The sequence below is a fragment of the Falco naumanni genome, chromosome 5 (assembly GCF_017639655.2).
Source record: "Falco naumanni isolate bFalNau1 chromosome 5, bFalNau1.pat, whole genome shotgun sequence".
Lineage (NCBI taxonomy): Eukaryota > Metazoa > Chordata > Aves > Falconiformes > Falconidae > Falco > Falco naumanni.
In genome coordinates this window covers 19,000,614-19,020,937 of record NC_054058.1, presented here as the reverse complement: position 1 = coordinate 19,020,937, position 20,324 = coordinate 19,000,614, and the positions used below count along the sequence as shown (strand labels likewise).

At 41.6% G+C, this 20,324-nt stretch overlaps 1 protein-coding gene across 1 annotated transcript in view; it reads left to right on the top strand.

Annotated features, from left to right (window-relative positions):
* The first annotated feature begins 19,918 nt into the window (after positions 1-19,918).
* Positions 19,919-20,324, top strand: part of SOX5 (SRY-box transcription factor 5) — a 341,279-nt gene continuing 340,873 nt past the window's right edge. Inside the window, exon 1 of the mRNA XM_040595770.1 lies at positions 19,919-20,062. The gene's annotated coding sequence lies outside the window, so the exon portion shown is untranslated. The remainder of the gene's footprint in view (positions 20,063-20,324) is intronic.

Here is a 20,324-nt window from a genome sequence, read left to right as displayed (position 1 = left end):
CCCATCACATGTGTGGCATAAGCGGGGTCTGAATTTCCTGCTACTGTACAAGATATTAATTGTTCTTTGATTAATTTGTTTAATTGATGCTTTGTGTTGTAAATTAGAGAGCTGATCTTACTTCGATTGACTTGTTTCTTCACCAAACTCCCTTCCAGACCCGAGGAGATGCGCTGATTAGAAGTTGTTGCTACTTTTTCTGGTTTAGTAACTCTCTGGCTGGTTTGCATAGTAGTGAAAATTTCAAAATTATGTAGGATTTGTGCTAGGACTCCCTTATCCCAACAGCCAGCCGTTCATCCAGCACTGCTGATGCAAGTGAATATTAATGAGTATATGGGAAAAGGGTTCAGGATCAGTCTCCAAACCAGTGAGTCTTGAGTGTGTGTTATGTGTAGAAGAGGGTCTGTAGTACACAGCCAAACCGCAGTTAGGATTTGGAGGGTTTTTTTAATTTTCTTTCTGGGAGGGCTATTGGTGTGTGTGTGGAGAGTGATGTCATCTGAGGAGCATCCCAACAAGGCAGAAAGCGAGGGTGGTGGCCGGAGCTCTTTGGGATGGTTCCCATGGGGGCTGGTGTTGGATCCTGATCAGTTTGGGAGACTGAACCGAAAGCAGTGCACCAGGTGGTGTAAGAATGTTTAAATAGACATAGCACTTTTCATCTTCAAAGTACTGTGCAAAGATTAACTAATTAGATTATTTTTCCTCCTCCTTAGGAAAAGTTTTCAAAATAGTGGTCAGGAAACAACTGGGGATATGATTTATTTAAGTGCTGAAATGCTTTGTATAAAGTCCCTCGCAGGAGGCCATTAGGAAAATGCGGTTACTTTAGGATGTGAAGGAAAGGCCTTTGTGGGGAAGAGCAGGAAGCAAAGAGCAGTCAGTTTTGTTATGGACAAAGATAATATTTGAGCACCTCAGTTATAAGTGCTGAGACTTGAAAGTGGGTTTTGACAAACGTACTTGAGAGGCAAAATTTTCTATCACAAAATGCATTTGGATTAATTCAGTACAGAGTGGGGAGATTTGTTAAGCACTCCAGGAGTATTTGTCTATTTTCAGGAGTCAAGTCAAATGAGTGCAGAGGAGACTGGTAGGATGGAGCTCCTTCTCCTGTCCTCCTAGAAGGAGGTTAGGCCTTGACTTCAGGAGGGAATATTATGCATCTGTCTTCTGATTTAAAAAAATAAAATAATAAAATTAAAGCCCCTAGAAGGCAGCATGAAAGGACACACAAGGAAGGGGCTGTTTGTAGCATAAATAACTTAGGCTATAAATAAGGCGCAGCGCTGGCACAGTGTGCGGGACGTGCTGATGGAGCTGCCCCTCGCCCAAGCAGCCCAGAAAGGGGTGAACACGGCAGGGCTTGTGCTCGGTACGGTCCCACCACAGCCTGTTGTGTGGGCTTACCTGTGCCAACAAGCCCAGGGTTCGATCATCACCGACGTGAACATGCTGACGGACAGCTTAACTGATCTAACACAAAACTCTAGCCACAGAGTTGTCTAGCAGGATATCAAATAGCAATATATTCAACCAGTGAACCACTGTGTTAGAACAACACACCTTGAAAACAAACTGAGCATGCCCTGCAGGTATCCTTGTTTCTAGGTATTTCTGAAAGCTTTTCTCACTCTCTTAACCCTTTCAGGTGCTGTACATCCAGCACAGGTGGAGAACTTGCACTGAAGCATGCCCTTTGCCTGGGTAAAGGTGATAACTGCATTGTGCTGGTAGGATTCTCTTTGCAGCTTTCACAGGACGTAGTTTGCTCATGACTGCTGTGTGTCACGAGCTGGGCAGGGGGAGAAGGAAGGGAGACAACGCTTTGGCTTTGATGGGGAGTGATATGCAAATGCCAGGCATTGTATTTGTACTTCTGTAAAGTTCTCTGCCACTTATGAAGTATAACATATAAGCAGTTCAGTACTCATAACTGAATGCTCAAAAATGGCGATGTTAACATTACCATATAATTGGAGTAGAACAAAGCAGGAACCTTTGGACAATGGTTTTATAGGTTCTTTTAGGAAAAAAATAGTTCAGTTTTTTGAGCCAAAGCTATAGGTAGGTCAGAGACATTTACATTTAGAATAGCATCTTTTCTTCTCAGAGATCAAGGGCATCTAGATCTGCACTTACTTAGGCCCATTTTTGGCTAAAACCTGAATTTAACTCAGACTCTGCTCATATGGGATTTAGTTAGTTTGTGGCTGACTAGCATGTATGCATGTGTGCTACAGCAGGGCTTGAGGACAAAATTATCACACTGTGTAACCTCATCTAAATAAGGTACCTAAATTAGGAGTCAAAGCCACCTGTACAGTCAGTAGAGACATGCAGGCTCATCCAAAGGGGGCTTCAGAGCATCCATGCTAGGAACCTCTGTTGACTCTAAACAGATGCACAAAGTTAGGTGGTATGAATACCCTCTTGGGTGCCTAGTGAGTGAGTTTTGTCTTTTGAGTTCATTTTCAAAGGAAAAAACCAACATGAGAAGCTCTAGGCTTGCATTGGAACCAGAAATTGAAGAATCTGAAGCACAAGATTTCCTCTGATTTAATGAAGAAGAAAGATCTTGGATAATGATTTTTAATATCAGCATTCCCTTTAGTAGAGTTCAGCATGCATTCCTGATCAAATTCAGGATTAAATTCTCATTTTGAATATGCACATTTGTTAAAATATTAACTCATTATATAGAATTTTCTAGGTTTCCTGGCATGTCATGCTCAGGAAAAAGTCTTTCCAACGGCATGTATTCAAGGACATGTTTATATGTATGTGGGTATATACAAGCACACACACTCTAGACAGTGTGTAGGTGAGAATGTTGTTACAAAGACAGATCCTTCCAAATTATTTATTGCAAGATACAGTAGCAGTCTCCAGCATTTAGATTGCCTCAGTGAATTTTGAAAGATCCTGTTGGACTAAAAAGCGTTAATGTTTGCTCTGCCTTTAAAATTTATTAGTGAAAAAAAATTCCAGGTTTCAGAAGTACAATTTTGTTATGCTGGGAAGCTCTGTTTGAATCTGGTGGTGATACAAGCCTATGAAAGGCACCATTTTGCTTTCATTGTCTGGGAAGTGTGTCGCACTGTCACATCAGCCAAACCCGGGTGTTACAAGGAGGTGAGCTCACCTGGTACCAAACCACCTCTGCTTCAGCAGTGCATACTGAAATAGGCATCCTCGAACCTGCCAGAGCAGCTGTAGCAAGATGGGGAGCACGTGCTGTCCCAGCCTCCTCCCTGGACATCCAATTTCCCTTTCCTCTCCCTCCCTAGGCTGGCATTCGCTCAAGTTTCCCCAGCAATGTAGCTGGGAAATGGGAAAAAGTGGTGAGGTCTTCTGCCTACAGACCAGACCAGACCAGACCAGACCAGACCAGACCTTTATTTTCTGCAGACTCCAGCTTGTACCCTGAATCTCAAATGGCAGACTGCTGTGCAGGGAGGCAGAGGCTAAACCTTGCCAGGGAGGTGTGATTTGGAAAGCTTCAGCAGTTGTTTGTAATATACTCAGGTTTTGTCTCTTTTTTTGCCTTTTAAAAAGGAGGAAAGTTCATGCAAAAACAATGTTTAAAGCAATTTGCAAAGCCAAACATTGACAATTAAGGCCAATTCCAGGTTGTCCCTCCAATCACACTTCTGCCCTCTTGTGTGAACGCCCTGTGATACACTTTTGAACTGCCAGAACCTAGGCTAGTTTTCCCTTTTCAGTGCAGAGGATGGACACACAACAGGGCAGGATTAATGGGCAAGTTGAATACCAGTATTTCCTAACTCTGAAATGCTTGATCTTGACCATTTTTTATCCCCCAGTGTTTTTTAATATAAACTCTGTTATTACTGATTTCAGAATAAACACTTCACTAGATCTGAAGAAAGATACTTCTGTCTTGTACAGCCTCTCTGAAGTTACTGGTTTTATCAGGTCTGAATTTGGCCCATTACCTCTAATGAATTTTATATTCCAAAATCAATCTTAATAATGCCAGTTGCACTTTTGAAATAGATCGTAGGCATTCATATGGTCTGTGTAAAGTTCATATGAAATGATACTTGCCTATTCTTTATTCATCCTTTTGGTTAATAAATAATCCTTTAGCTTTTCAGTAGTTGGTTTCTGGGATCCTCTTGGACATCTGTATTTATCATTTAGGAAGCCATCACCAGTAAATCTTTCTCTCTTCAGATTTTTGACAGGAAGCTCAGGGTTTTCAGGATTATTGTTTGGGGTTTGTCGGTTTGGGTTTTGTTAAATATGTTTATAACCTATTCTATTGGTGAGTTGCACTTTATCGATTGAGAAGTTAGTCCGTGAGGCACTGAGATGGAAATCAACCATCCACTTGCTGAATCTCTGCATTTGCTGCAAGGCAGCATTTCATCTGGGGATATGAGTGACTCACAGAGGTTGGAGGGACTCATAATTTCCATACTACAGCACTGTTTGCTAGGATTTTCTGACTTTTGTATTTATCATTAAAGGCAATGTTACACAGTGTCAAAGAAAAAAAATATCTAGCCTTCATAATGTGCTTTCCTTATTGTAAATGGGGCTGGATATTCTGTACTGAAATGTCAGGTTAGATCCTTTGTAAACTCTGAAGCCTACTCTCAGAATAGAACACTTCTGGAGTGTATTAAATTGGTGTTAATTGAGAAACACATATGCCAATGACATTTTAAGCTACGCTAAATAAAACCAAACCTTTAGCAGGTCCCTATCACAGAGAGATCCTGAGATTTCACTGAACCTGCTGCTGCCGTCATCTTTTTTCCATCTATGCATATGTTGCTTGCAATGATATATGGTAACTCCTGATGCAAATACCACTCATGCTGTTACAGCTTAAAAGGCCCAGAAATAGAACACAAACACAATGTCTGTTTTTTTCTGCTCCACGTTACAAAAACCTATGACCAACAGCCTAAAGTTTGATTCCTTTCCCTTGCAGTTTTCACACCAGCTGACTTCAAAACATACGTTTAGCACTGTAAGTCACAAAAAAAAAAGTAGTGTCTGTCTTTTTTTAGGGGGACTGATTCTGCAAGTGTCTCAGGGTTCTCTAGCTCCTGTTGCATCTGAGCCACAGGTCAGCACCTCAGGAGGGGCCCCATCCTCGGATGACCCAGTGCCCAGTATATTCACTAACTCCGCTGACATTGTTGGCCCCTGTATCAGGACCTAAGTGTACTGGTAAACTGCATGCACTTTATCTTAAGATAAATAAAGCCATTTGAAAAACGCAAAGCAAAATTGGGGTTGAAGTCCCAATTGTGTCAATATACTCGTGGGATGTGGCAATGTTTTGTTGCACATTTGATTTGTTACAGAAGAGAAAGGGCAGGCTGGAAGTTAGCCAAGGCTGGGTCTCGGCAGTGCTGGCTGCACAGCAGCTCAGCAGAGTGGCACTGAAATCCCGCTCTAATGCAGCCACACAAACTCTCCCAAGCTGGCTTTGCAGGACCGCTCTTGCTAGAGCAGCTGTCCTCTGCTGCGAGTTAGGGCAAGAGGTCGAGAGCTGTTTATGAAGAGTGTGGTACCATTAAGCTGGCATGATACAGCTAGGAGTGAAACTCTCACTGTCAGCTCATTGATTTCCAAGTGACAAAGCCCACTACTGCTTTGCCACTCAGTAACTTTTTGCCTTTGAACCAAAAAAAACCCAGATTTTTTCTTCAAATAGTTCATGCAGCTGCTTTTTTTTTTTTTTTTTTTTTCTTTTTCTTTTTCTTCCTTTCCCCTGCCCCCCCTGGACAAACACAAGTACTTTTGAAGGTGCATTGTATTACCACTGTGCAGTGTGCTGTAGGACCTCTCTCAGTGAGAAGATGATTTGTGACCATCCCCCGACTACGTCCTGAAGGTGCTTAGGTTTATTTCTGACTCATTGCCTTTATGAGCATAACTAAGTAGACACTAAATCCTTGAAAGGAATTTGATGTCTATAAAACCCAGACTTGTAGGTGTCTGGCTTGGAAGTGGAGGGGAACAGGGGTCTTTTCCCCAATCGCTGCCCCCAGGTGTAGCCATAGGGAGTACCCGGTGCCTGCCTGATGCACAGCTTGAAGCAGCAGTGAGGGGGATGTTCCTCTCAGGGCAGGTGCATGAACTGCTAAAACTGTTCCAAAGTCTACCTTATCCTCCTGTGGCTTGCAGTAAATCTTGATTTCTTTACCGGACAGTTTTGGAAGTTCATCATACATACTGCCAATTTTCTTCCCAACTTACACTTATTACTGGTGTTTCAGATGGGGCCTCAGGTTGTGGGAAGTCTGGTGGAACTGCATCAGCAGGAATGTGTCATCATGTGGGACATGGTCAACTGGCAGCAGTGCTCCAGCTTCCAGTAAGCTGGATGTCGGCCTGTGGTGTCTGTCAGGAACAAGGGCTGGGGTTTATATGTCTGGTTATCTAATAAATAGAAATGAATGAAGCCATTTATTTTTTTGAAGAAATATCTCCCTCATGAGCCTATTCTTGTGTGAGAAGTATTAGACTGTGTGTTGAGTAGTTTCTAATTCAAGATACGTATTTTTGGGGTCAATCAGATTTTCCTGTCCTCCTTTTTTATGTACAGTACGACACGTGGTTTTAAAGTGAGTATGTGCCTACAATGTCCTGCAAAGGCAGTGGCTTCTTTATTTGCATTTTGCAGATGAGAAAATGCGGAGTGATAGAGTGCTTTGCTAAGGCCAGACAGGAAAAGAGCGTCAGGAGAAGGGAGGGTTCTCTAACCACTCGTTGTGTACGTTGTCTGTCCAGCCTGTCTTTCCTTCCTTCCTCCTCATGGCATGGTGTCCCACCACCATCTGTTGGAGTAGCTTTAGAGCACAGGAAACTGTCGCGCTGTGGTGACTAGCTGGCCGTTTGCATGCAGTCCTTCACTGGTAGCTGCATGCAGAATTCGATTATAACTTGCCTAATTGTCCACTCCCTTGTAATTGTTCTTGCTGCTGCCTCTCCTGTTAATGGTACCCTCGTGTTGGCAGGACAAGGAGGACGATGCTGTGCTATCCCAGAGGATCCCTCTTTTCTCCTTTTATGTGTCTCTCAGACGTGATAGCCGCCTTGCAGCCAGTGTGCAACCATTGCATTACGGGCTCCAGCACACTCTGAAACCTGGACTGGGGACCCCCTCGCTGATAGTGCTGTAGGTGCAGTGCTCAGGCTGCACAGATTTTAACATAAAATACTGTGATCTGCTGTCTGCTTGTCCATCTATCTGTCCGTCTATCTAATGGACCTATGGGCATGCTGGAATAGCTTGGGGAAGGTCAGAGAGAGTTCAGGATCACAGAAAAAAAGGTCAATCTTTGTGTTCAAGCATGTGTTGCTCCAGCTAACTGGTGAGGCTCTTGGCAGGGCATTTTGACTTAAAGAGACAGCCCTGTCCATTCAGAGGATGTGAGTGCCCTTCTTGTGAAACGTGGACAAGAATTATTTGCCAGAGGTGACTTTTTTACAGCTTTCTCAATGATAATGTTGCCTCGCAAATATCTCTGCTGGAAACCTGCAAATATCCCCAGTGATTCGGCTGGACTTGTTGGAGATAAGCGTGGTATGTGCGGTGGGGCCTGAGATGTGGATTGTGTTTAATTGGGATATGTGTAAGCTCCCAAATATTGTAAAATAGAGAGAAGCTGAGTATGTGCAATGGGGGTAAGGGGGCTTGAGTGTCTTGGGATGGCTGCACGTGTGTGGTGGGGTCAGACTGTGCAGTGTGCCAAAACAGCTTGGAGATGCTTCGCTTGATGACTTTTTTGTGTCGAGTACTCCATTTTCATTTGAAGCAGGTTTTTGTAGGTGAGCTGGAGATTAATTCTACCACACGCACCCCAGCCACTACGTTGAGGATTCGATGGCCAGCGGGATTCGGGGACCTGCGCTTCGGAGCCACCGGTGGGAAGGGAGCAGCCAGGTTTCCAGCAGCAGCCCCAGCTCACAGAATGACCATTAGGCAGGTGGAAGCCCCCGGCAGGGTTATGGACCAGACAGTCTACGCCAAGGCAGGTCAAAGGGTGAACTTACTGTTTACTGAATTGGTAAATAACTAATTATTCAGTCCAACAACAGGGCAAAATCCTGCATGGGATGCAAATCCTCAGCAATTCTGCGTTATCTGACAGGAAACGGATTTGAGATCCGAGGATCCCTTGCAGTAGCAGAGGGGAGCTCTCTGCACTCTAAAACCATTTAGGGTCTTTGTGCAATAGGCGGAGCCATTAAGGAGCCCTCACGTGCCAGAAGCAGTTTAACAGGCCCAGTGTTGGGCACTTAATTGTGTCAATAATTATTCACGCATTAGCACCAGCTCCTCCTTAAACTGTGTACTGCGGTGACTCATTAAGTTATTACTGGTATTCATTACCAGTAAAATTAGCCTTTTTTTCAAAGTGTAAAATTTATGTTTTATAGAAAAATACTGCTAGGAGTGCAACAGCTTTGCTCTGCTCCCGGCTTGGTGAGGAGGGAAACAAGACTATGTGGAGACGAAGCAATAATTTTTTGTCCAAAAAGAGGCCCTTAAATTAGAAAGAGTCTTGTGCCTTTTTCCCTCCTTTTTTTTTTTTTTTTTTTTTTAATTTTTGGTGGGGTTTATGAACTTAAAATTGGGGTAGGGGAGAAGCTACATTCCTGCCCAGCTTTGGCTGTTGGTCCTGTCTGCATTAAGTGCTGTTTTCTGGTATCATAAGTGAGAAAGATACCCAGTGTCTTTTGATTAATGAAGTGTTAATGTATATGCAGCAGTCTTTATGTTAAATGCTTTATGGTGCACTTTGTTTCTTTAAATGCTGATCATTTACAGTGAGCGTGTACAGTATATATGCCTGGAGGGAGAGCAATTGTTATACAACTCTTTAATCCCAACCATGATTAAAACCCCTTTTGTTCCTCCCTCCCTGCATTACTCCAGCCTATCATCTTCTCTGAGAAATCATTTGGCAAGTAGATATGTCTGTATTTTAAGAGAATAAATCCTTTTAAAGAATCAGTTTTGCTTTTATTCTGCTTTTAGAACTTAGTTTTTTGCATTTCAATATACAGCGCTGTTCAAAAGGCGTAGGAGGGTCATAGCCATTTTTTGCGTGAATAAGGTATAATTGAAGTATGATGTATGCAGATATCACTTCTACAGCAATTTTCTGGATTGTTTGTTTAGTGGGAACATACGTTCGAGTAGGGGTTGGTCAGTGGCAATCATGTTGCGTGACACAGCTGAGGGAAATGACAAGGAATATGTAAAGTCTCACACTGAAATATTACATTGCCCGGAGAGTGTCTGCTATAGGGGGAATCATTAGGAATTTTGAAGGTGAGGGCTGTGGCGGTTTCAGAGAGAAATGTAAAGGAGGACAGGGAGGCTGGCGCTTAGATCTTGGGGAGAGGCTGGGGTCTGGCATTCTGTTTCATGTGGCGACCAGCAGTTAATGTGGTCCTTGTTGAAACTTGAAACAGCTCTATTAGAAGCTTGATTGGGGAGAGGAGAAGAGACCAAGAGTAAACAAAAATGTGCGGTCTGGAGATGGGCTTAATTGTGCACAATACATCTTGCCTCTGTGCAGCTTATTCTAATCACTCCAAATGGCAACACACACGCTTGCACACACACACACAAATTTGATCTGCTCAAGCAGATAAAACTGCTATGTGTATAATATTGCCAGGCTAGAAGGAAAAAAAAAAAAATGGACATCTGTTTAACAATTCTCTATTGTAGACAGGATCATAGAAACACTGTTGCCTGCCTGTCGTGTTCAATCAAAATGAATAAAATGCTGATTTAAAAAAAAAAAAAAAAAAAAAAGAAAAAGTCAGGAGGAATAGAGCCTTAAAGAATTTGCCTACACTTTTTTTTTATTTTAATTTCAGCAGCGTGGTGAGAAGGGGGAATCCCAGGGGCAGGAGGAGGTTTCAGGAACAGTAATGGGAAGATTTTGTTTTGTTTTGTGTTGGTTTTTATCCTCAGTACAGCCGAGAGAGGCTAACAGCAGTCGGAACTAATTGTAGCTCACTCAGGAAAGTCTTCATTAGCACTTGCCACACATGGTTACCAGATGTGCTGAAGAAGGGGTGGGAGGAGGAGGAAAGGGGTATGTGGAGAATGGGCTACATACTTAAACCTAATAATCTGTCTTTTGTTTTCAGGTCTATTGTGTTGGGGAGGGGGAAGAACTGGGAGAGGGAGAAATCCTGGCTGCTTTTTGATGCAGCCAGTCCCTATTAGCTGAATGGCATTCCTTGTCTTGCAGCCTCTCCAAGGGAGGAAAAAATCCTCAATCATGGCCAAGAAAAGAGGGCTTTATTTATTTATTTATTTTCAGGCTATCAGTGGGCTATTATTCCACTGAACCCAGCTGAAAGTATTTGGACAATCAAACTGCTAAGCCACTATCTTTCTGACCAGCTTGTGAATTCGAGCTGGGGTGGTTTTGTGAGCTTGTTGGCTCCCAGAGTGTCAGTGGGGCTGTTGAACGGTCAGTTCAATAGCAGCAGCATCTCCTTAGTTCACATGGACTTTGCCAGTGAGCACGAGATGCAATCAGTGAAGCCAAGTCCAGGAGGAAGGTAGGAAGGTCTCTGTGGTCCTGGCAGTGATGCCCGAGGTTGTCATCTTGGTCAAATGTTTAACCTTCTGCCTGTTGCTGCTATTAAAAAAGTTAAACATATTCCATATATAGTGACTGTTGCTGCTGTAGACCAAATCATGGTCTTGCTGTCCACTTAAATGGTTCTCCCAGGAACCAGTGTTAATTTTACTGCAGATGTTATCACCGATGTCACTAGTTGCTCCTTAGGAGAAAGAAAAGTCCCCCTTCCTCCTCTTTTGAACTGGTCATCTCCAGGGGTGACATCTGCACAGGCCATCCTCACCACGTCCCGCTGCTTCTGCAGCACTGCCACTTCTTCTGCCCTGAAACCTTCCCATGTGATGGACGTTTTTTGTACTGGTGTTGTCTGTGCTTGGAAGTCCCCTTTCTTCCCGGACTCCCATCTTCATTCCAGTGGTAGGAGAGCATCACTGTGTCTGAACAACAGGGCTTAGATGATTCTCTAAGCTCTGAATAATCAGGGCTGAAGGTTTAGTTATGGTACTACACATGATATCCACAAGATTTGGTACTCTGGTCATGTGAGAGAATGGCACTAGACAAACTTTTACTAATTAAGCACTCTGTTTCCCTTCCTTCTCAAAGCTGCAAGGAAGTATAAATGTGGGAAATGACTTATGTAAAAGCAAAATGGAGACGTTTTTGGAATCTTAAATAATCTGAGTTGAACCTAAATCTTTGTGGCTCCAGCCTTGTTTTATCCAGCTCAGTTCGCCAGTCTGTAATCTCATCCTGCTTTGGAGCCTGGGAATGTTCTTGCTCGCAATCTTGAAGTGGAGCAGATGTTGCATAAATAGAAAATAGGTTGTGTGCACAACCTAATCTAGGCACAGGGCACAGAAGGAGGTTTGGATGAATATAAGCTAATCAGGGCACAGATCTGCTATACTTTGGGACTTAGGACCAATTTTTTTTTCCAGACATATTCTGCATATCAGATCTCAAATATGCTGTTCACTTTTTCCTACTGCATGGCAAGTCCCGTTTGGAGAATAGGGTAATGCCTGTCAGCTCAAGCTCACCAAAGCAAATGGTTGGTAGGAATTAATCTATTCTGTTCTTTCTTCCATGTTTGACTGACTTCATCCAACGATCTTGTTATTCCAGGTCCAAATGAATCAAAGTCCAGGAATTCTTCTTTCAGATTCCCTCAAAGGAAATAAAGCCAAATCACTTAGCTGACTTAGTTGTATCTGCTTTTCCTGCTGTAGTATTGTAGAGTCTCCTTCAACCCCATTGAAATCGGTTGGATCAACATAACTAGCACAGGCAGAGTCACTGAGTGTATAGCTTCTATAAAGTATCTTTATTAACTATCAGAAAGACCAAAGGAAGTCTGATAAAAAATAACCTGTTTACCATCCCAATTTTGCTGTAGCTGCTATTGCGTCAGTTGTTTTCTTTAATAAAATTAAGTGCCACATTTGCTGTTTGTATAATGCTATCCCAAATTATTTACACAAGAATGAACTGTGATTGTGCCAACATGCATTATATAGAGATAATATCTCAGCTTATAATAATTCATGTTTAGAAAAACCAGCACTGCAAACTTGATGTTTCTGTCAAATGTTCTTTCTTCTGGAGACACATATACATCTATTTATTTTTTCAAGTCTTACCTGCAGAATGAGTTTTACGTGTCAATGCTATTGCCTTCATGGTGAAATCACAGCCATGCACAACAGGTATCATCTTAGGCTTATTTTATTGCCTTGTGTTCCGCAGAGTAAGAAAAATTTGAAATGGCTATTGACGGCTCAGGTACCTGTGCCCTCCACTCAACAGGTTTTCAGTTACTTGGGGCTTCAGCAGAACTTAGACTGAACTGCTTTCAGAAATTTGACACACTTAACGTAATTTTAAGACATTCTTTGTGTTATTAACTTCATATTTAATGATTATAAGTTAATTATTTAAATGTTTTGTAAACTTGGAGATGGAAAGCAGAATGATCAGGTTTATTTCCTGCTTTTTGTGCATTTCCGCACTGAAGTCAAGGTTTCAGGCAACAAGGCAAATATTTTTATGCAGATGCAAAACTAATCAACCAAACATGAAAATACTCCTATGGGATTTCCCGGAGACCTTGCTGGGGATACTGCCATGCTAATAATATGTAGTGCAAATAATAAATAATATAGCATAACAATTATAAGACAGTAGGATTCAGTAAGGGACTGAAAAGAATGGGTGATCTCCGTGAGCTGGTACTACTGTCCTTTTTACGATTCTCAAAATCACATGTTTTTTTCTACCTGGATCTCATATCATGCTTTCTTAACCATCACAATGTTCTTCTATAATGTACTCCATCAAAATGCATGTTTCCTCACAGATGATGTTATTTAAGCGGAAAAGAATTGTAAATCCTTCTTTGGACTCCTGTAGTTTTTCCTGGGTAGCCGACTGAGCTCAAACTATTTATCTTTCAAGTATGATATATAAGTAATCAATATGATATTTTTTTTATATGCATGTCAACAGTACTCTATGTAATTAGAGAGTATCTAGCACTACTCTAATGCTATGCAGTAGTTGCATATGGCAGCATTTTTCTCCCCATGATTTGCAATTTTTCCAATATAAAACAAGTGACTGACATGACAGGCAGGAAAGTTTCATTGTAATGTTAGGAAAATTGAGAAAAGCAAGTTTACTGGGGAGAGTACAAATAGCTTTTCTCTTTTCCAGGGTAATGACTTGAAGATAGATACACAGTGCAGCAACGTGAGGTCTATCCTTTTGTCACCTCAAAATGAGGTTCCGACGGAGTTCTGTCCGGGAGGAACCTGTGGGCTGCTCAGGGACAGATGCTGGCACAGGAGATTGCAGCCTGGCTTGTTTGCAGGATCACGCGATGGGAACAGCCTTTTGCTCCCAGCCTGCGCTGACTTCCAATAGGTTTTGATACTTACAGTAGATTTGCAGGTGGTGACTCTAACCTGTAAAGTTTCCAGAAAGGTTTGGGACCCAGTTTACGTTCTCTGTTGTGAATATTGCTATAGCTGAAACCAGAGCAAGGCTAGATGGAAACTGCAGTGTAAAGGAAGGTGCTGGTAAAGTATAAAGCATCTTGGCATAAACACTTCCCCTCCTGCCCCGGTGCCCCCACCCTCTTATTTTTTTTTTTTTTTTTCTTCCATCCCTAAATCTGATGAGAAACATAAGGGTCAGATTGATATATTTAAGAGTGATCCTTATTATTTTTTTTTTTTAAATAATGATTGGGCATTTACCACTTTATCATACACACTGGAAGAAACATAACTATGAACTGAGAAGCATTCCTGACTGAATAAGTTTATTTTTATTTTGTTTTACTTGATTCTGTTTCAGTGACAGAATATGTTAGTTTCCCAACAGCATGCCTGCAATTTTATCATAAAGCTTGCTATATGTAATGTGTCTTGTAAAACCCCGTTCTAAGATTACATGAATGTGTGAGAATCTCTACCTCCACTTATGTAAAAAAATAAATTTTTACTCAATGAATTGCAGTGAAAAACTTGAAAATGTGATATGGGGCACCCTAAAGAAGTAAGAGAAAGATAAAACAAAAGCATCTCAAATGCATTAGAAGGCATTTGTGTGTGTTTTAGGGTCTTTTTTGTTTCTAAACATAACTATGGCAAATCTTATGACTTTAAGACCTGGTCTGATGACTTTTGGGTTGGGAGGGATAGTACCTAAAATATCCTTCAGATTATCAGTCCTCTCCTCAAGTTGTTTAGTTTCTTCTATCCCAGAGCTGTGTGCCTCATCCTGCTTGGTCTTTCCGTTTCCCTACGCTCTTAGGTCCTGAGTCCTGGCAGTGCTCCCTTACTATGGCTGCAGAGGTGTTGGCTTCTCTCTGGTCCCAGTGAAGCCAAGGTGGCCAGGAGAATAGAGGACTTCTAGTCCTGCCTTCCCCTATCCCCTGGGCTCAGCCTTGGTCATTCCCCCTGTGTCAAACATCTTCATTTAGATTTGGCCCTGGGAACAGTGAGTGGTTCTGAAGAGCCAGCTGTCTTTTGCATTAAATTTTAAGGAGAACAGAAAGCAAATGACATGGAGTATAAAATAAATACTTAAGTAAACATTTTAATTTCACTTGGGACAGTTTGACAAAATAATGAAAACATACCACATGCATATGTGTCTGCACATAATCATTGTCATTGACGTTTGCTTTTGTTGTCAGCATCCCTAGAGGTATTTAAAAGACGTGTAGATGTGGCACTTAGGGACATGGTTTTGTGGTGGACTTGGCAGTGCTGGGTTAGCGGTTGGACTTGATGATCTTAAAGGTCTTTTCCAACCTAAATGATTCTGTGATTTTGGGGAAGGTCATGTGTGTGGTTTGGTGACAAGCCTTGGCTCATGGCAGGGGCACCCAGCCTTTGCTCAGGCAGCCTGCAGCGCACGAGCTGGGCCGTGTTGCTCTGCAGAGCCGTTAGTTTTAAGAACAGCCTCTGCATGTGAGCAAGTACCTGCTCTTACACAACATGAGGATCAAGGTCTCAAATGCTAATTCTTTGGTTTGGCTTGCCAAATTTTAGCCTGTTTCTGACCTATGATGGAGCAACAAAAGCAATAGTGCTTTCTAGAGGTGAGGTCATACTGTAATCCAAACCAGAAGAAGAAATTGTGTCCCAGCTTGACTTGTATTCATCTCAAATTATGCACAGAAATTTGAATAATTTATTTTTTTTTAACCAGACAGTGCAACTATGATCTTTTTTCATCAAAAGGAAAGAAGCAGCGGCAACAATAATTCACATCAGTGCATTATCAATTCTTTGTACCATTAGTGAATTTGAAACAAAATTTAAAATGCTAAAAAAAGATAACTATTTGACTATAGACACAGCAATTTCTAGGTAATTTCTTGACTTCTGTGAGCAAATTTCTTCCAGTTTAGGAAATTCAGGATTTTTTTCATTTTGATAAGAATGGAACATCCATTCAACAGACAATAAAAGCTGTTTAAACCCGTTAAATACTATGAAATAGATGTGTACAGCTAATTAAGGTATGTGTTGAATAGTAATTATGTCATCCTGAGGGATTTACAAATAGAGTCTAGTTAAAATTTGATTCAATCTTCTATCATTCACAGAAGGTGCAAATTATTATTCATTTAGCGTGCTCTGATTTCAGTTCTAAAGGTAATCCAGAAAAAAGGGAGAGGGATTTCTGTTTTATCAGCATTGTTTAAGAACTAAGATCCCTTAATTATTGCACTGTACCAATAGTCTGCTATCCAACTTACAGAAGCAGTCATTCAGCTTTGAAACTAACAATTTACCCTCCAAGCAGAAAAAGATATTTAGTTTAGTCAGCAAGCAAATACACCAAATTGTATGTTTTGGCTTTTGTTGGCGGTCATGTTTCTGAGCTGCACAAACGTGAGTCACTTACACAATACCTTTCAATCAAAGGCATCAAAGCAAAGGAGACAGATTTCACAAGAAAAAGAAGGGAAAAAAAAAAGGCAAAGGTGAAATAAGGCTCCGTGGGATCCAGTTCTGTCGAGCTTCCGGAACATCTTTCCAGGCTCTTTCTTTTTAGGTAGCATTGGTAGACTCTTGGGCTTACTCCTGTGTGTAATTTCTCATCCTAGTAATGCCGAATTAGGTAAGATCCCTGATCACCTTGTGAAAGTATTTTGGATTCTCTCACAAGGAAGTTACTTTTAATGACTTTAAAAGAAAAACTTTGCTGTGATTCTGGATGTATAACAGTAATTGGCAATGCCGCAAATGGCAAAGTTACCATTAAAGCTGGCCTAAAATGAACCAAATAAAAAAATTAAAAAAAATAGTTTCAGAAAATGTGTTTATGTCTTGGAATGAAAACTGTATCTATCAAGGACGTTGTGAAATTCCTAAAAATCCAGAAGACTCCAGGAGCTACAGTGGTAGTAGTAGTGCAGTAGAAACAGGTTAAGTTTCTGCTCTGCCTGATTCAAAGGTCCAGCCTTTCTGTCTGCTGGGACTTCTCTACTGCATGTCTGAGCTGTCATGGAAATTTTGTCAAAACTGAGATTTTCTTGATAATTTCTTTGTTGCATTTTAATTTTTTTAAGTACAAAAAACTGTTTCCACAAAATTTTCTCACTAAATCTATTTCTTCCATAAAAAAAAAAAAAAAAAAAAAAAAAAAAAAAAAATCATATTACCAAAGATATAGGACATTACTCCAATTTCTCTATAAACTAAGAACATGTAATCGGTGTGGTTAAGTTGGCAGTTATTGTTTGGGCTTCTTGGAAAGCAACTAGTAGGTGCTTAGGCTGGATGTATTTGTTGTGTGATTTTATTGCAGAAAGGTAAATGTTCTCCTGCACTACTTTTTTTTTACAGTACATGTTTTCCTATTGATATCAGTGGGACTAATTATGTATATTAAACAGTTTTATGGGAATAAGGATTGTGTATCCTGCCCTGCTTAATGCCAGCCAGGACCGAGGAGCAGCCACCTCTGAGAAGGGAGCACAGCAGCTGTGCTCAGAAACGCTGTGCCATTCTTGAAGTTGAGCTTAAGCAAAGGTGCTGGACTTCTTTGGAAAAATTATTCAGAAGTAAAACCTGATTTGCTGTGATCTGATTTTATCTTTCTAACTGAAGTGGCATTTTTGTAAGGTGAACAGAAGAACCCACATTATCTTTGGTTGCTTGGCTTGGGTTTTTTGGAGAGAGACAAACGGGCTTGACATAACTTTTTCTCTGCACATCCCATCATATTTAATCTTTTGAAACAGCTTCTTGCTTGCAGTATGTTTTGGGGTACTACCCAATGCAAAACTATAGTCCTGGTTGTTGCTTGGAATCTGGCAGAAAACTACCATATTTATGCCAGGTTTTTTTCTTTTTTTTTCCTTTTTTTGTGTGTGTGCAGACTTTTAGACTGCTTTGTAGGGGTGGGTAATATTGTAATAGAAGTGGAAAGTGTTACCAGTTCTTAGCAAGATAAGAAAATGTTGTTCCTTATCTGTGATTTAAAAAGAGATGAAGGGTCAGTGAGGTAGAGATATGTGAAAGCTATTGCACACTTGGTAGGAGCTGCAGAGGGGGAATATCTCTCACCAGCAGCTTGTTTGAGTGGAAGGGAAGAAAAGGGGACAGCTTCTAAGTGAAGGGAGAGGTTTGGAAAAAAAATGTCAAGTAAAATCAGAGAAACTTGTTGGGTTATTTGCTTAAAGAAACAGGTGCACAGCTTTGAGATGGTTACTAAAGAGAGCAAGTCAAGTTGAGGGCAACTGTAAATGCTTGCCTGCTGTTGATGCTTTGGAATTTATAAAAATTCTTATGTCCCTTCAGTCTTTGGGGGTAGCTGAGAGAAGCAAGGAGAATGGCATGGGCTCTAAGCCACCTTCAATACTGAGGGATTGCACAGAAATACAGGGCAGTCTGCTGGTCCCCAGGCATACCTTAGCTGGGCCTTGCCTTGTCTTCCCACCCGCCTCAGCGTAGCTGTGTCGGCAGTTGTGCTGGAAGTGGTGTGGGGAAGGTTTTAGGCTATGCCTGTCCCAGCCAAGAGTTAGCTGCTTGGAAGCTGTTTTTCTCAGCAGCATATGCAGGAGCTACGAAGATGGGCAAAGTTTGATTTCAAGACACAAAACACATGCCAAACTTGGCAGTAGGGGCTGCTTGGGTCTGCAGCCACTTAAGTAAGTTCTTCTCCTTGCCACCCTCAGCAGATTTGTAGCTGATTTTCATTTGATGTAAGCCACAGGAGCTGCTGGCTACCTGGCCTGTGCTGGTGTTTGTGTAGGGCAGGGGTCCTCAAACTTTTTAACCAGGGGGCGCGCGCGGATGCAGTGGCAGGCAGCCATCTGCGGCTGCTTGGTTTCCCCTCCCCAACCCCCGGCGGGGTGTGTGTGTGTGTGTGTCTGTAAATACCGGGGGCCGGATTGAGGACCGTGGGGGGCCGTATCCGGCACGTGGGCCGTAGTTTGAGGATCCCTGGTGTAGGGCATGGAGCAGGTGCCCCAATACCCACCTGTCCCTGCAGCAGTCTTAGGTGCCTTTTTGGTATTACAATAGCTATTTTTTTTGACACATCAGGTTTTGTCTTGCGTTTAATATGCACACTATTCTGCGATCAGTGAGAAGAACATGTCCCGGTATTGCCAGGAGTAATGACATCTCATGGGCCTGGGGACCAGGACTATCAAACTAGGCACTAAAATTCATGAGTGCGTGCTACCTGTTGGAGAAAATCTTTTATTTGTTCTTGAGTAATTAGAGTACATTGGAAATCTGTGACTAGCTGTTCCCCTGTTAGACTGAGGGCTACAAGCTTAATTAGCTTTAAACATGAAAGTTGAAATTCTTCTATATTCAGCTGACCAAGAAGTTGAAGCTTCATGTAAAACAGTATTGCAGGATGCTGGCGTGCAGCCTGAGGGGAGTCCATCTGGATTTTATGGAAGTGAGCCCTTTGCTTACCTTAAAGAAGTAACATGAATGAATACCAACACTAAACAGCCATTTTCCAAAAAGGTGCTGCAGAGTGTTTTCTGGTGAAGATTTTTATAATGGAGTCAAGGACTGTAAAGTCTTTGACTGTACTCAAAAACTACTCTCATTTACCTATATGCAATGAATTATTGTTTCATATTACAGAATAATAACAACTTCAGGCTCAGAATTTATGATAAAGCAGGAGGATTTTTCCAAGAGGCTGGTGTCCCTTTGGGACAAGATAAAGAACTGCTCCACAGCACTTGTAGTAGGAATAATGGAAAGGGACAAACTTGTCCTCCCATTTCTTCTTACTGGGATGTGCACACAGGTTACCTTCTTCTACAGACCAGTAAGTGGGCTAAAGTCTTGGAGCTTTGATCTTACTTTTGCACCGAAAATTGGAAGTAGCTACAGTAACTGGTAGTGCACATAAAATCATTTGTTGCTGAGCTTCTAACAGTAACAGATTTCAAAAATTATGTTTACATTTTGGAGCTGGTAGAATGTTTGAAAGATTTACTTCTAACAGTATTTGCATTCCATATAATTTGGGTTTAATGACTTGGTGTAACACAGGCAAAAGGGTTTCTGAGTATGTGACTCTCCTTTTCCATGGCACAGTAGGTATTTCATCTTAATCTTTGGTTGCATGCTAAGAAATCAATACGTAAAGCAAAAGTGAACAGATACTTAAAAGGAAAGCATCAGAGAAGTTGAATAGTCATTTACTGGGTTAGTATTTAAAGCTGGCATATATTCTGAGTGGGAAACAGCTTCAGAATGGGGTGATTCACAAACCACTTCTTCCCCTTCGACAGCTAATTCAGAGACAGCAGGTGTGTGTAAGCAGCCCCTTCGAAAGAGGACCAAGTGTACTTTGTGACAGAATTGAGTGGAGATGATCCCAAGCTGAAAATCAAAACACCATCTTCCTTTAAGTTCACCGAGTGACCTGCGATTTTATTCCAGCGCCTGACACAGGTAAGAGGCTTCTACGGAGTCTGCATCTATATTTCACAAGGTGTTTTAATATGTGAATCCTAACCTTTATTCATTGGTGCCTTCAGGTTTTAAAAGTACTGGTGCAGTGCCAGGTACCAGTACCAGGTTTTTGGTAGTTTTACTGGGCTTTAAGGTATCTCTTTTTGGCAAAATCAAATCAGAGAGCCACGGTGCATTTGTCAGCAATCCTACAGTAAATAATGCATACTCAGAATAAGTTTGGGACCAGAATTTGAGAGTA